Source organism: Engraulis encrasicolus, chromosome 1 (genome assembly GCF_034702125.1).
Source record: "Engraulis encrasicolus isolate BLACKSEA-1 chromosome 1, IST_EnEncr_1.0, whole genome shotgun sequence".
In the NCBI taxonomy this organism is placed as follows: Eukaryota; Metazoa; Chordata; class Actinopteri; order Clupeiformes; family Engraulidae; genus Engraulis; species Engraulis encrasicolus.
This window is the reverse complement of record NC_085857.1, coordinates 19,743,110-19,755,609: the sequence shown is the minus strand read 5'-3', so window position 1 is coordinate 19,755,609 and position 12,500 is coordinate 19,743,110. Positions and strand designations below refer to the sequence as shown.

The following is a 12,500-nucleotide window of genomic DNA, read 5'->3' as shown; positions in this document are numbered from 1 at the left end:
GAGAGGGGGGGGTGGGGGGAGAGAAAGACAGAGTGAACGTGTGAGTGAGAGAAAGAGAGAAAGAGACAGAGAGAGCGAGAAGTGTGAGTGAGAGAAAGGGAGGGGAACAGAAAGTACAGACAGCACAGGACACAATGAAAAAAGAGGGAGAGGGGGAAATCCAGAGTGAGGGAGGGGAGTAAAAGTTGAAAAACAAACTGACTGAAGTTACAAGCACCAGGAGAGGAGAGATAACGCCGTGTCCAGACCAAGAGCGAACTACGCTGCCTGGTAACGTGGGTAGCAGAAGAAGTTTCGCCTTGAATTCGCTGTATTCGCTCCAGACGCAGCATTGACATGTTTGATTCAGCTAATCACATAACGGCTCTGGCTTGACAGCCTGGGACATTCGGAGATATGAACGTTCCGATTGGTTTTCGCCGAACGGCGTCAGAGCGAATTCGCCTGCGATTAGATTTAGTTTAATCGTCAAAATTCGCTCTGGTCGCGCAAGAAGCTTCGCTTCTGGCGAATTCGCTTTGGTAGCGCAGGTCGCGTGCCCTCCATAGAGAAATAATGACTTCCGTCGCTTCATTCGCTCCGTTCGCTCCTGGTCTGTACACGGCATTAGAAGATGGAAAGAACAGGAGGAAAGATCAGCTAAAAAAATTATGTTTTTTAAATATTTGCCCAGCTATGCAAACGAAGATTTTTGCTCAGAGACACTGGAATGACACACTGCATGGGATCAAGTCTCTTTTCAACCCACCATGCCCTTGAAAAACACACACACACACGTGCGCATTCAAGCAAGCGCACACACATGCACGCACAGTCGCACACACACACACTACCACACCCCATGCCCTGTGGCCAAAGTTGAGTGCAGAACGGCCTCATGCCTAGCGAGATGCTAATGCATCAGCCTGCAGGAGTTCTAGGTCAGTGGTTCCCAACCTATGGGTCGGGACCCAACCTATGGGCCGCCAAAGATCCACAGTGGGTCGCAAAGCTCTCTTGATTTTAAGGGGTTTAATTTTAAATACCATATATAGCCCATGTTGAATACATGAATACATGCAAGTGCTACATTAAACATTTATTCTATATTTGACCGAGGATGAATTGAGGGATGAAATAATTAAAATGAGTTTTCACAGGAAACAAAGGGTATCATGTGACTCCCTCTCGTGCGGGCGATCGCACAGTTGGGTCACCAAAGCTTACAATGGCAAAAACATGGGTCCCTGATGAAAAAGGTTGGGAACCACTGTTCTAGGTGACTCGTCTAGGCACTGCTGTGATTCACCGCATCACACAAGACCACAACAAAAACACACACACAATAGCTTATGTTGAGGAGTAGGTCTGCACAATAAGCTCCAAAAAAACGTTTGAATCATCATCATCGGGATATCTCCTTGTAAGTCATTTTGGCCAAAGGCGTCTGCTAAATGCTAATGTAATGTAATGTAATATCAGGATATGCCTGATGAAGATCCAGAATTAATGAAACGTTCCTTTTTAATTCAATGACGTTTACATTGTGCAGCGCTTATTTGGTAGTGTGCAGACCTACCTCCTTCAGAGTAAAATTTTTTTTGAGTGCGTGTTTTTTGTGTGTTGTGTTGTGCACCGGTTGACCTACCACCCTCAACACAAGAATGTCACAGCCCTTTATTGCACTGTAAAATTACTGTCAATTCAACACTTGGGAGATTGGGATAATGGGACTGCAGAAGATGTTTAATCAACTCTATAAGTGTTAAAGGGACACTGTGTGAGATTTCTAGTTGTTTATTTCTAGAATTCATGCTGCCCATTCACTAATGTTACCTTTTTCATGAATACTTACCACCTCCATCAAATTCTAAGTACGGTATTCATTATGACTGGAAAAATTGCACTTTTCATACATGGAAAGGGGGATCTTCTCCATGGTCCGCCATTTTGAATTTCCAAAAATAGTCATTTTTAGCTGCAAAAATGACTCTACTTGGACCATACTAGAAAATATTTGTTTATTACTCAGTAAACTTTCATGTTAAGATCAAATTTGCCAATAGGCAGCCCAGTTTCAATGAGCAGCATAGTTCCAGTACCTTTTTTGACCATTTCCTGCACAGTGTCCCTTTAAAGAGGCTTTGCCCCACATTTGGACAATTAACCCACTATAAAGGGACATTGTTCATCAGTACCCCAAACAAAGCACAGTTAGAGGGAGTGGGGGAGGCTCTGGATTTTAGCTGAGATACTATCGAAGCACATTTCCCTTTTCATTTTTCATTAATTTCATCAGCCTATGTACAGAGGCGACACAGCACAATGAACATCAAAGGATTCTGTCTACCGTGCTGTTACACTAAATTATGAATTTCATGGAGAGTCGTCTCCAAAAAAAGAGAGAGTAGCCGAATTGTAACAGACACGCACGCTGGTAGCGGATTTAGGCACTAGTGTTAATGGTTGCATGGAAATATAGGTCACCAAGCATGGAAATATAGGTCACAAAGCACAAAATAATTACAACCTCCGGAGAACAGGTGTCAAAAGTGAAAGTAAAAGTTTAAAAAAAAAAAAGAAACACTGTTTCCTTCCAACAGAAGCAACTTATCTGAGTAACTAGTAGATATGTGTACTTGTCTTATGATCAGTTGAATCTGCACTGGTTGGATCAAGTTTGTGGTTTTCATTGTTTTTCAGTCTATCCATCTCATTGGGTACAATGGAGTAAATGGTGTAACAGCTATGTAATGCCATGTACTAGTGTTGTAATTACACCAGAAAAGTACTTTTACTTTTGACACCTCTGCCGGAGAGTACTGAATGTATATTATGTTATAGTAGTGACTATCTCCTAGTAAAAGTGAAATGCATCATTTCAATGCTCATTTCAAACACCATGGTTGCAATATTACAACCATAAAGACTAAAAGGTAGACCTTTGTACAGATAGTCCCATCGGCAGCCCTATTTACTTTTTTGCTGAAAAAAAAACACATCATAACCTCAACACATCATAACAACATTGCTATGTCATTTTCAAAAGTTTTCAGTACAAGCTTAAGACTTGGTGGTTGTTGGTAACCACAGGCATATTGGTCATATCTGTTTAGAAGGGGTTAGGTGAATACATTCTTAGAACGGGCAATACTCGTGCGTGCATGCGTGCGTGTGTGTGTGCAGAAGCAATGATGGGTAAAGTATATAGATTTTTGAAAGGGGCACGTACAGGTGTGTGGGGGTCTTTTTGTGATTTTCTTGCAGGCCACCAGTAGAGACAAGTCTGATGATGGGAGCAGGGATAACTGGAATCATTGGCAGGGGGTAACGATGTATAAAACATTGAAGGATGTTAAAATGAATACTGTAGAATAGATTGGTAAAAGGGGAGATGCACCACACTTCCAGATGTGAGTAACTGGACAGGAATAAGAGGAGTTAAGGCAGGGGTAACGATGAGGAATAAAGGAGGAGGACAAAAGGAGAGAGAGAGAGAGAGAGAGAGAGAGAGAGAGAGAGAGAGAGAGAGAGAGAGAGAGAGAGAGAAATGGAGTGAGAGAGAGGGGTGAAAAGAGAAAGACAGACAGAGTGAATGTGTGACTGAGAGAAAGACAGAAAGAAACAGAGAGAGCAAGTAGAGGGGGAGAGAGAGAGAGAGAGAGAGAGAGAGAGAGAGAGAGAGAGAGAGAGAGAGAGAGAGTGAGAGAGAGGGGTGAAAAGAGAAAGACAGACAGAGTGAATGTGTGACTGAGAGAAAGACAGAAAGAAACAGAGAGAGCAAGTAGAGGGGGAGAGAGAGAGAGAGAGAGAGAGAGAGAGAGAGAGAGAGAGAGAGAGAGAGAGAGAGAGAGGAGATGAGTAAGAGGGCGGAGGAGTTGGAGGAGAGATTCTTGAAGGGTGAGGCAGACGCGAGGGACCAGTGGGGCTTCAAACTCTGGCCACTGGTATATCCATATACTGTTGGAAATGACAAGCACGCCCAGATACACACATGCAGAGACATACACATACACATACACATACACATACACACACACACACATTCTCTCTCTCTCTCTCTCTCTCTCTCTCTCTCTCTCTCTCTCTCTCTCTTTCTCTCTCTCGCTCTCGCTCTCTCTCTCTCTCTCTCTCTCTCTCTCTCTCTCTCTCTCTCTCTCTCTCTCTCTCTCTCTCTCTCTGTCTCCTCATCTTCCTCTCTCTCTGCTAAATGCATCAAGTGAAGGGCCTCCGCCTGCTGCTGTTTTAAGTGTGTGGGCTGAACGCTGACATCACCTACTCCAAGCATTGTGTGTGTGTGTGTGTGCGTGTGTACGTGTGTGTGTGTGAGTGTTTGCATGTGTGTGTGCGTGCGTGCGTGTGTTTGAGACTTTGTGTGTGAGACTGTGTGTGCGTGCAGGTGTGTGTGTGTGAGTGTGAGTGTGAGTGTGAGTGTGAGTGTGTGTGTGTGTGTGTGTGTGTGTGTGTGTGTGTGTGTGTGCGCGTGCGCGTGTGCACGCACACCAGTGTGTAGATATGAGTGCGTGTCACACTTCCCATCATGTTGGTGGAAAAAAGCACCTGAGTGCCAAACGTCTAGTGATTGTCTTTGAAGTGGCTTGGCACTAACAGGCCATAGACCAGAGACCAGCCATCAGGACAAGACAAGCTACAAATGAGGAGAGGATGACCCAGGGCCCTGGGGTAAAGCCTTTTAAAACTCAAGATCCAAAAGATCTGCTTCCCAGCTGGCGGTAGGTACAGACAGCACACGTTTTTTTTTAAAGTATCGGCTGAGTGACTTTTTTGTAGTGTGTCGACTGGAAAAAGACCTGAGGTCCTTTACGACTTGAGCTGAAGTATCAAAAGGCACTACTCCAAAGGTTGAAATAGCTTTAATAAACACCCTGATGAAGGCCACACCTTTTGCCGAAAAATGTTGCCGTTTTTAACCTTTCTAATAATTTAGCCATTTAATAAAGCTATTTTAACCTTTGGAAGAGTGCCTTGGATACTTTAACTTTTTTTTTTTTTACCACAGAGCACCTTCCTTTGCAAGACTAACGCTGTAGCCCTCCAACCCAACCCTTTGTCCTTTACTTCTTCTTTGACTGGAAATATACTCAAAAATGACACATGTAGTCTGTGGTGACACTAAAGAAAAAAATTTGAGCTTTGGGAGTCAGAACTATAAGATGTGAATATCACAGTGTGACGACGGACAATTGTGAGTGGGACTGCAGAACTTCTCGCTCAACCTTTGTAGGTCTGATAGAATCCATGTCATCGGTTCTAAGGCTGACACACACGCACGCGCACATAGACACACAGACACAGAGAGACACACAGAGACACACAGAGACACAGACACAAGAAGGAAAGAGAAGGAAAAAGAATGTTGTGTGGGACACCGAGCCCGAGTGACAACTGTCACCATACTGAAGTCACACGCCTCCTGAGGACTCAGGGAATCCAGGCCAATTGTTCTGAGGCATGCCTGTCGCACATGTGCAGATGTGCTCGACAACTTCGGAAGAGGAGAAGAGGAGCATAGAGGCAGAGAGAGAGAGAGAGAGAGAAAGAAAGAAAGAAAGAAAGAAAGAAAGAAAGAAAGAAAGAAAGAAAGAAAGAAAGAAAGAAAGAAAGAAAGAAAGAAAGAAAGAAAGAAAGAAAGAAAGAAATGGGACTTGTGACAGAAAGGGAGTCTCATTCTGAGATCATGTTTTTCCTTTCCATGTCTCGACCCATTACACACTGTTTCTACAATCTCTTGTTCTCTTCCTCACTCATTTCTTCATTCACTTACTCCCCCCTCATGACACCCGTACTGTATATACAGTACGTACTTGTTCACTCCCTTTCACCTTCTATCAAACTTATCCCCTTTAATTGAGTGAGTGGAATAAAGAAGGAGAAAGTGAGCCTGTTACTCTCTCTCTCTCTCTCTCTCTCTCTTTCTGCATATTTTTGAGGGCAAAATGTACAGAAATGGCAAGAGATCCAGTGTCGATTTAACACCTTGAGAGTCAAACTCAAAACAATCTTACACCGTTCTCCCAAGTGTCGAATGGACACAGCAAAACTCCCTTCCTCAGTCCCTCTCTCTCTCTCTCTCTTGCTCTTGCCTCTTTGCCTTATCTGTTAGCATCCCTGTCCCATGCCAAAAAAAGTCTGTCTTTCACCCGTCACTCCGAAGCTTTGCTACTCCTTGTGAGGGTTTTGGCGGAGTACTGGAGTCGTACACGTGCTCCTTATTTCTGTCTTTGTTGTGGGCTAGAGGTGGGAACCCCATTCAGTTCCCAAAGGGCCCTGGCAAGGGTGTTTGATCAACGTACCCAAGCCCGCCAAGAGCATGTCCTCCCCCTCTCTTGCTGTGTGTGTGTGTGTGTGTGTGTGCGTGCGTGCGTGCGTGTGTGCGAGCACGCATGCATGTGTCTTATGCTTCAAAGTCTCAAAATCTGTCCATCACTGTCCTTGAATCTATTCTGAATCTTATTTTCACCCACAGGCTTTCTTAAAATCTCCATACATCATATGGCTCTAACTATGCCATCCTATCCTCCAAGCTTGTCAAATCATATCTTGTAATAAATGCATGAAATACATTATGACATGAGTTCATGTTTCATATTTAAATGTGGGTTCCAACTTTGGCTTTTCTCTGTCTCTCTCTCTCCCTCTTTCGCTCTCTCGCTCTCTCTCTCTCTCTCCTCCCCTTCTCGGTCTCTTTTTATTTCTCTTCATCTCTGACTCTCTCTCTCGCTCTCTCCTGCTCCACAAGTGAAGGACAGTGCTCCATACCACTGGGCTTCTCCCACACACACGGAAAAATAAACAGGCATGTGCACGTTTTCCTGGAGGAATTTTAATGACTTCCATGACTTTTGGCGGGTTACCTGCCAAAAAAAGAGAGTGTTATACAGGGCTCTGGTCGAGAGAGAGAAAGAGAAAGAGAGAAAGAAAGAGGAATAATTAAACTGGTGCTACAGGGAGGAAAAACAGCAGAAAAACTGACTGCGCAGGATGGTTGCCAGGCCAGGCATGCAAACAAGGACGCCACACCCACGCCTGTCTGTCTGTGTGTCTGCCCACTCTCTCCTTAACTTTGTGCTCCGTCCTTATTCATTGACTTTCTCCGCTGCTTAAAAATTGCATCTTTCTTGAAGAATGTTCCATTGCTGTCCTCAACCGTTTCGTTTCCTTGATGTACTATGTTTGCTGCTGCCATTTGTTCCTTCCTTCCTTCCTTCCTTCCTTCCTTCCTTCCTTCCTTTCTTTCTTTCTTTCTTTCTTTCTTTCTTTCTTTCTTTCTTTCTTTCTTTCTTTCTTTCTTTCTTTCTTTCTTCCTTCCTTCCTTCCTTCCTTCCTTCCTTCCTTCCTTCCTTCCTTCAATTCATTCAGCAAATATATCTATCTATTAGTGGTGTCAACAATGATCGATTTGGCGATCCAATCCAATGCGGGGCATGGATGATCCAGGATCGATGCGGCAAGTTCCAGGATTGATGCGGCATTTTTTTTAAGTTTCAATTACTTCCGCGGATATTTCGAGAGCAAATGAATGTTTAATTAAATAAAAGTACTTCAAAGCATTGCAAGACTGATGCAGACTGATCCAGACTGATACAGAAAACAGCCAATAAATTGTTGCTCAGTATCTACTTATATTGCCTTATCATGGCTGATGAAACATTTGCTTTGCTTTCAGTAGAAATGTAATGCATTGCAATGAATTGTAGAACTGAATCGGATCGGATCGGATCGGATCGGATCGAATCGGATCGGATCGCATCGCTACCTCCCGAAATCATTATCGAATCGGATCGTGAGGGCAGTGCCAATCCACACCACTACTATCTATCCATTCATTTCATTTCATTCCAATTCCAATTCCATTCCATTCATTCATATTATTATTTAGTCCATGATTTTCTAATGCTATCCCACCTTAACTGGTAGCACTTAACTCTGTGGCATCCAACAGTCCAAACCAAAACCACACCTCCAATCCAGAAGATCTCTGATCTCCATCAGATGAGATGGTGGACACCTTCTTCCGAAAGCGATGATGGTTATATTCTCCCTTGCATAAACTCTTGGGAACTACACCATCCACACCCCAAAAGGGAGATCTTTGCACAATCCAAACCCCAAAAACCTGGCCCCCACTTCTGAACACCTCCAGGCTGGAGGCTGCTTGATGTTGTAAATAGATCCTCTAGCACAGGGGTTCCCAAACTTTTTCCCCATGCGCACCCCCTTGTACATTTCAATGTGGTTCGCGCACCCCCTGAGCGAATATTTTGGTGTGCTGATGGCCACGCAAGAATAGATTCACTGCTCATTCACTGCATATTAAGCACAGTCGTTTTTGGGGAATCCTCTTTTCCAATAGTCTTGGAATTAAACTACACTTCAGATGGAGCCTTCCAGCATATAATGCACCATACTATGAAAAACTACTTAATGTTCATTAATAATGCTAGATAAAAACTCACATATCCGCCATTGCTCTATTCAGCTCGCGCACCCCTTTATGGCAGGCCGCGCACCCCCAGGGGTGCACGCACCACAGTTTGGGATACCCTGCTCTAGCAAAAGGATTTCAACCTTATTTGGACAAATTCCCCCTTGACCTCATCATAAGCCTGACAATGCCCCAATTAGTATTACAAAATAAATTGGGCTAATGTCCGCCAATGGCATCCTTCTCAACGCCCCCTACCTCCCTAATGCACAATAGGGGGCTGTAGAGACCCCATTGAGAAAACTACTCTCACATCTCTGCTGATGCACTTGTCTTTCTTTCCACATCTCTGCATCTCTCCCACCCCCAATCTGTCTCTCAGCATCCCCCCCCCCACCAGCAGCTCCAGGGCCTCGTTGTTCCTCTCCTTTCTGATGGTGAAAGAGGCCTCCCCTCCTCTAAAGGTTGGAGCACAGAGAGAGAAGATATTCCCTATGGAGATCCAACTCCATCTATTGGAGATCTACAGATAGAAGTTTGGCAGACCCAAACCAACCTCCAGTCCAGAGGATCAGAACAACTCCAGCTGGTTTCTCCCATCTCGTCTTTCTTCTTCTCCTCTCTTCTCATTTGCCACTTTTTGAATCCCCCATTACAAAACCTTAACACCAAACCTCAGGACACACCTTGGCTACGTGTCCTAATGTCTTCACCCTTCTTTGTAAAGTGAAAAGGAGGCCTAAACTGAAGGCTGAAGGAGATTCAATTCCATCTCTTGGGCCACTCCAGATACTGTTTAGCATTACACAACAATTCAAACCCAAACCAACCCTTTCAGTTTCAGAACCTCCAGCTGTTTCCACAACTTCACCTTTCATCTCCTCTATGGTCTTTGCCAGGTAAGAGAAGGCCTCCTTTCTTCTAAAGCCTTGCAATGGAGATCTGACTCTGAAGAGATACTGTATTGGCATTGCACGATACAAGCCCAAACCAAACCCCCAATTCAGTAGATCTGAGCATCTCCAGCTGTTTCTAAGGCCTTGTCTTTGGCCTTCATACAGTTCCTCTCTGGTGTTTGCCAGGTGACAAGGATGGGCAACTTTTATGTGACAGGGTGACAGGGATGACGGGGATGGGCAACTTTTATGATGAGGAGGGCCACGTCTTCTCATCACCACCTTCGGAGGACCACAAGACTATGGATTTCCGTCTGCATCTCTCCATGTCTCCAGATCCAAATCTGTGTATAAGCATATCTCTCTCTCTCTCTCTCTCTCTCTCTCTCTCTCTCTCTCTCTCTCTCTCTCTCTCTCTCTCTCTCTCTCTCTCCCCCACACACACACATCATATATCTCTCCCCCCCCACCATCTCTCTCTATCTTTCTCCCTCTCCTCATCTTTCCATCATCTTAAATGAGGGTAACTGGGTCCTCTGACTGTCCTGTGTCAACAAACATGGCCCCCTTTTACACGCCCGCAGGGGAGAGAGGAGAGAGAGAGACAGAGGAGAGAGAGAGAGAGTGAGAGAGAGAGAGAGAGAGAGAGAGAGAGAGAGAGAGAGAGAGAGAGAGAGACCCACAGGAAGACTGTAGGCTCAGGATGGGTGGTCTTCATTCACTCTGTGTGTGTGTGTGTGTGTGTGTGTGTGTGTGTGTGTGTGTGTGTGTGTGTGTGTGTGTGTGTGTGTGTGTGTGTCTGAGAGAGAGAGAGAGAGAGAGAGAGAGAGAGAGAGAGAGAGAGAGAGAGAGAGAGAGAGAGAGTGAGTGAGAGAGAGTGTGTGTGTGTGTGTGTGTGTGTGTGTGTGTGTGTGTGTGTGTGTGTGTGTGTGTGTGTGTGTGTGTGTGTGTGTGTGTGTGTGTGTGTGTGTGTGTGTGTGTGTGTGACTGTCTCAAGGACAAGGGGGTAAACCCCTCACGTTTGGTCGACTTGAAGAGAGGTGGAAGAGACGGCTTAGCCTCCCACTGAACCATGAAGTTCCTCTGCTCCACACACCATACCATACCGCAGCGGTCCCCAAACTTTTTTCCTTGCACACCCCCTTGTGCATTTCAAGTCATTTGGGGAGTCCTCGTTTCCAATAGACCTGATATTTCTTCCAGCATACAATTCACCATACAATCAAAATTACTTAATGTTCATTAATGATGAAAAAAAAAACACACACATATCCGCCATTGCCAAATTCAGCTCGCGCACCCCCTTGTAGTAGCAAGCCACGCACTCCAAGGGGTGCACGCACCCCAGTTTGGGAAACCCTGCCATACCGCACCGCACCGCACACACCACACCGTAGCGTAGCATACCCCCAGACCCCCAGACCATGCAGAGGGGAAGCAGGAAGGGCTATGGGGTTGTTTCACGGACGGAGAGAGGAGCTTATCTGACATAGACAAAGCCACCCACATGCAGTGAGAGAGAGAGAGAGAGAGAGAGAGAGAGAGAGAAAGACAGAGAGAGAGAGAGAGAGAGAGAGAGGGAGAGAGAGAAAGACAGAGAGACAGAGAGAGACAGAGAGAGAGAGAGGAGAAAGAAAAAGAAAAAAAGACAGAGAGTATGCATGTTAAACCTTGTCCTATAATCAGCTGAGATGTGTGAGAAAGAAAGAAAGAAAGAAAGAAAGAAAGAAAGAAAGAAAGAAAGAAAGAAAGAAAGAAAGAAAGAAAGAAAGAAAGGAAGGAAGGAAGAAAGAAAGGAGGAAAGAAAGAACGAGGGTGAGAAGAAGAGGGAGGGAGAGAGGGAGAGAGAGAGATGTGCGTCAAATCCTTAAGATGTGAGAAAGGAAGAAAAGAAAGAAATGACACAAAGACAGACAGACAGAGAAGGTTAAACATTACATGTCTCACAAGACTCATGAGAGGCTGTGAGCGACGGCAGGCATTCCACCAACGTAAACAAAGAGGCAGGGCAGCCCACGAGATGAGACAGCACTGACCTTGGTACTACTCTGAACTGCACTGCACTGACACACTGGCCCACACACACACACACACACAAAACACACACACACACACACACATTCATGTCCATACACACACATTCACGCGTGCGCACTCACAAGAGTTCACACGCACACACACACACAAGCTCATGTGCATACACACACATTCACGCGTGGACACGCACAAGAGTTCACACGCACAGTTGGCCCCCAACCACCCACACCCACACCCACACCCACAACCGAACACACACACAGACACACCTAATGACCAACAGACGGGCCACAGATAGCTCCTCTGACAGGAAGATGGATGGCTGGAAGACAATGACAGACTCTGACAGTAAAACAATCTCTCAGTCTTCCCTCAAGGAGCCCCTGACATCACCACAGTAAAAAAGGAAGACCGTAAAAACGCACTCAAGCACAGTACAGTACTGTAGCCAGTGTGCTGTCTGTGGTTGTATTATTACATTTCCAGTTGAGGAAACTGGATCGTCCACAGTGACTACAGTAACTTGTCCTGACAAGGGAGCCGTCATATCTGATTTCCAGGTTTCGCAAGCCGCACCTGGGAAAATGACATGATGAAGTGAAAATAAATGACATTGTACTTTCCCTTCCTCTATACTCAAAGATACTGAGATGCAAAATAACTTTTTTTCAGGCGTTTCATTTCCAAGGTGTCCATCGTATTTGATTTCCACGGCACTTTTCCTTCTTCTGTAGTCTTATCCAAGTATTCTTGATATCATCAGTTCCTTCAGTGTAGTCATTTGAGGATACGAAAGAGATATTATTTCTGGTATTTCATTTCCAAGGAAACGTCATTTCCAGGTTCTTCCAGGTGCACCTGAAAAATGGGTTGTTATTGTGAAGTCTAATATTTCCTACTTTTCCTGTTTCTTCATTGAATGTATTCATTTGGGAATGCACACAATAGGTATCATTTCTGGCGCTTCATTTGTTTAAAAGAAGTCTTCCGTCACTGTGATTCAAACTATATTGGAAAGCACAAAGCACGGTCAAAATCTTGAACTTTTGCTTGCTTCTGAAAAAATATATATTATTCTTACCATAAGTAGACCATGCTCCTAAGCACTGGTATTCATTTTGGGATGCTATTATTTCTGGGTT

General features: G+C 44.7%; 1 protein-coding gene across 3 annotated transcripts in view; it reads right to left on the bottom strand.

Moving 5' to 3' along the window:
* Nucleotides 1-12,500, bottom strand: part of add3a (adducin 3 (gamma) a) — a 271,834-nt gene that overhangs the window by 167,017 nt on the left and 92,317 nt on the right. The window lies entirely within an intron of this gene.